Below are 4,752 nucleotides of genomic sequence, written 5' to 3' on the forward strand. Positions count from 1 at the left end.
ATCACATCATCACAGGATGGCTGCTTTGCGACCTCGCTTTTGCTACTTCGCTGCTATTAGGAAGATGGCATTGGGGAAAGCTAAATATCAGGGGGAGAAAAATGGATCCCCCCCCCTTTTACAGTCCTATGCTTTTGCTAGAACGGGTCTCTTAATTTAAGAGGCTTTTAGGATTACAGCGTATTCCGGGTTCGACAGAGTCCTTAATCTTTATTAATGAAATCATTTTGAGAACCAAGCTTGCTAAAAGATTCTGTCCTATATATATATATGCTGTATATATATCACATTACCTGGAATTAGGGTCTATTTTAAAGTATCTACTCAAAGTGAATTGTGTTTGTTTGGTATACAACTATCAAAATAAATTTTGATAAGGCATGCCAAATAAATCACATCTTCCTTGGAGTTTTTTCTGGGGGGAGGGGGGGGTGTTTTCTGGACATTTTGGTATCAGATAAAAGGTCTTTTCTATTCATCAGGCATTTTGATACAGTTTAGCCGTAAAATGAGTTTTTTAAAAGATAGGGTTACTGATATGTTGCATTTGGTATCTAAATTTGTATTTTAGTATTTATGTAGTATTTACTTGATTTGTCAATTGCTTACAAGATACAGGTATAAGAATAAACATAGTTTTGAATACATGAGAGATACTTATAAGAAAAATAAAAAGAAACAATAGGACAGGGATGGTAGGCACGATTGGTGTGCTTATGCACGCCCCGTACAGGCCTCTTAGGAAGGGGGTGAGGTCAATTGTAGACAGTCTAAGGTGAAAGTTTTGGGGGTTTGGGGAAGAAACCAGAGTCAGGTAGAGTATTCCAGATATTGACCACTCTGTTGCTGAAGTCGGATTTTCTGCAGTCAAGTTTGGTGCGGTTAACCTTGAGTTTATATCTATTGTGTGCTTTTGTATTGTTATGATTGAAGCTGAAGTATTCATTTGCAGGTAGGACATTGCAATGTATGATTTTATATACTATATTTAGATCGGACCGGAGACGGCGTAGTTCTAGGTTTTCTAGGTCTAGAGTTTCAAGTCTGGTGGCATAAGCTATTCTGCAATGAGTAGAGGAGCGGAGAACTCTTCCTGTGAAATATTTCTGGACTTTTTCAATTGTGTTAATATCAGATACATGATATGGGTTCCAGACTGATGAGCTGTATTCAAGTATAGGACTAGCAAATGTTTTGTATGTAGTGTGATATTACCAGAGAAGAAGCTATGTAGGATTAGATTAACAACTCTTAATGCCTTTTTGGCTATGTAGTTAGTGGGCTCTAGCACTTAGATCATTAGAGATGAGTACTCCAAGGTCCTTGACAGAGTTTGGATCCTCAACAAGGTCTTGACTATTTGGCTTGTATTTTATTTTCTGATTTTTTTTTGCCAATATGTAAGACAGAGCATTTATTTGTTGAGATTTGAAGTTGCCATTTGTTTGACCATTCTGATACATAATCAGAATGGAGGGTAGTAGTATTGTCTGTAGTGTTGAAAAGCTTTACATCATCAACGAAGAGAACACAGTTGCTCTTAATATGATTACAGAGGTAATTTATGGAGAGTATGAAGAGAGTTGGTCCTAGAACACTGCCTTGGGGGACGCCACTATTGACAGGTACAGAATTTGATAGGACGCTCCCAATTTTGACCATTTTTGTCTGTTTGACAGGAATGCTTCTATCCAGTTATGCAGGTGTCCAGAGATACGGTAAGATTTTGGTTTTAGGAGTAGTTTGTCGTGTACCACTGAATCAAAGGCTTTACAGAAGTCTATGTAGATTGCGTCTATTGCTTTTCCCTGATTGAGTTGTGTAGTCCATATGTTTTTGTAGTGTAAGAGTTGCAGATTACAGGATAGTTTTTTTCCAAAACCAAGTTGTTTATTTGAGAGTAGGTTGTTTGTCTCTAAGTGGAGGATAATGGATTGGTTAATAATTGATTCTATGACTTTACAGGTGATGCAGCATAAGGAGATTGGTCTGTAATTTTCAACTAGGCTGGGGTCTTCCTTTTTGAAGATGGGGATGACCGTGGCTTGTGACAATAGTTTTGGCAAGGAGCTGGTCCTGAAAGATTTTTCAAAGATTATGCTTAGAGGTTCGGCTATGGCAGTGGATAGCTTTTTTAAGAAGTAGGCACATATTCCGTCCAGTCCAACAGATAGGGATGGTTTTAGATTGCGCAGTGCTTTCTCAACAATGTCTTCTGTAAAATCGATATGTATTAGATCATTGTAGTTGTCTGTGGTTCGACTAGGAAGTACTGGGCTTGATCCATTGCTGTTTACAAATACTGAGCCAAAGAATGTGTTAAAGAGGTTTGCTTTGATGATGTCATCATTGCAGTCTTTGCCATTAGGTCCTTTCAGGAGTGGGATGGACCTTGAGCCTAAAAGTCTTTTAGTTTGTTGTTAACAAAATTGTAGAAAGCACGGGTGGAATTTGTGCGTAGAAGCTTTTCCTCTTGTTTAATGTGATAATTAGTGCATTCAGTTTTTATCTGGTGGCATAGATTTTTGTATTGGCTTTTGAAGTTGGCAACAAGACCAGATTTATTTTTTCACCAAAGTGATCTCTTTTTGGATTGAAGCTTCCTTATTGTTATGGGTAATCTGTTTTTCCTGGTTTTGGGAGTTGTTATTGGTACATATAGTTTGATGACTCTTTTGATTTCAAGTAAAAATATGTTGTAATGGTCTTTAACAATATTGCATCCAGTTAATAGAAGTTGCCAATCAAGGGAAGAGAGATACCCGGCCTTATTATGTGAGAAACACGGTAGTTGATTTTTAAATCATAGTTGCCTTTTTTGAAGTTATAATTGGGGATTTTGTCATTGTGATGATTTTTGTGTGGACGTAAGTCAGTCATGGACAAAAGTCAATCATGGACAAAAGTCAATCATGTGGTCACTTTTGGAAAAAGGTTCTTTAATTTGTATTCCATAAATTGAATTCAAACTATTGCAGAAGATGAGATCGAGGCAGTTGTTAAATCTAGTATTGTTGGTTACTAGTTGTTCCAGTCCCAGATTTGTTACAGCATTGTAGAAGGTTGCATGTATGGGTTCAGTTGTACATTCGTTTAGGGTCCAATTAATATGAGGTAGATTGAAGTCACCAAGAAAGATAAAAGCGTGTTGGCAGGATGCTGCCCATATTAGTAATGTATTTAGCTTGTTTACATGTTCGATGTCATAATCGGGCTCTGTAACATAGTAAGAATTGAAATGTGATATTTAAGGTCAGTTCACAGGTAATGGTGTCAGGAAAAGCAAGCTCCTGGGTAACTTGTTTTTTAGATGTAAGGACTTTTTATAGAAGATAGCAACACCACCTCCTCTACGGATTTCACGATCTGATCGGTAAACATGATAGTCTCTTACTGAGGTAATGGAGTCAGGGAGAGATGCGTTGAGCCAAGTTTCACAGAGAAATATGATGTTGAATTTAGCCGTATTTAGTAAGAGGAGAAATTCAGGTATTTTATTTATAAGGTTTCTTGCATTAAGTAGCTTGCATTTAAGGCCAGTTGTAGTTTGAATTGAGGTAGTTGGGGGCGTGCGTGCCTAGACTTGGGTGATGGTGGATTGGTTGAAGTAGGGTTGGATGCTGAATTGTGGGTTGTATGACTTTTTTTTGATAGAGTCTGCAAGGTAATCAATGTACAGGTCCTTCTCTTCAGTGTCTAAACGATTTTTGAGTTCTGTGTGTAGTATACCGGAGTGGGCATGTTGCTGTAAGGTTAGAGATCGGAAGTTTTTATGGTTGGTGTTGAATTTATAGTATAAATGAATTTACATTTGCTTAATTCATTTTTGCAAGTGACTCTGCAGAAGCGTGGGGCCACAGATCCGTCTCTGCTTTTGAGTTCTCGGCCAATGCGGGAAATGTCAAGTATTTCATCAAGGGAGATGGTTGATGCTTGATAGTCACTGATGATGTTGCAGACAATTGTGATATCATTGTTATTGATGTCCTCTAGACCAGCGGTTGTGGGCCATGAGAAAATTTTGGTGGGCCGCAGAGAAATTTCATCCCCAGAGCACCCCCCCAAAGCAATGAATCCAGGCTGCGCAGAAACACAAGGCTGCTCAGCCCACATGGCCCGTGGGAACCCTCCCCGCCCACTCACTCCTTACCCAGCAAACTTGTCTGCTAAGTTGTTATTTTTCCTTTTTCCGACCATCATCTGTTCTGCTGTGCCGGGAGATTTAGATTAGCTAGGAAGCAGGAAATGGTTGGATTTCTTGCTTTCTAGCTAAGCTCAGCCGAACCTCCCAGTTTGCTTGCAAGCAAATTCAGTGCAGATTCACGGGAAGCAAATTTGAGAGACTGAGCTAGCCGATGGCAGATAGATCACTGAATGATTCTGTGAGCAACTCAATCTGCCTGCTTTGCCTGATTTTGGATAAAAGTTGCTTTGTTTAAATAAAAATTTCAATATTTACATGCATGGTGTGTTGTCAGTTAATTTTGTGAGTTTGCTTGCAAGCAAATTTTAGTGACAGACTGAGCTAGCCAATGGCAGATAGATAGATTTCTGAATGAATCTGTGATTCTGTGAGCAACTCAATCTGCCTGCCTGCTTTGCCTAATTTTGGGCAAAAGTTGCTTTTTTTATAAAAAATTCAATATTTATATAAATATTTATAATATTTACATACAAGCCATGCCCAACCAGCCACATGACCACCAAGCCACACCCACAAATTAGGCCACACCCACAGAACCAGTTAGTGGT

Source organism: Notechis scutatus, chromosome 3 (assembly GCF_049901735.1).
Source record: "Notechis scutatus isolate UNSWTSFEM ecotype Mainland chromosome 3, rNotScu1.2, whole genome shotgun sequence".
Taxonomy (NCBI): Eukaryota; Metazoa; Chordata; class Lepidosauria; order Squamata; family Elapidae; genus Notechis; species Notechis scutatus.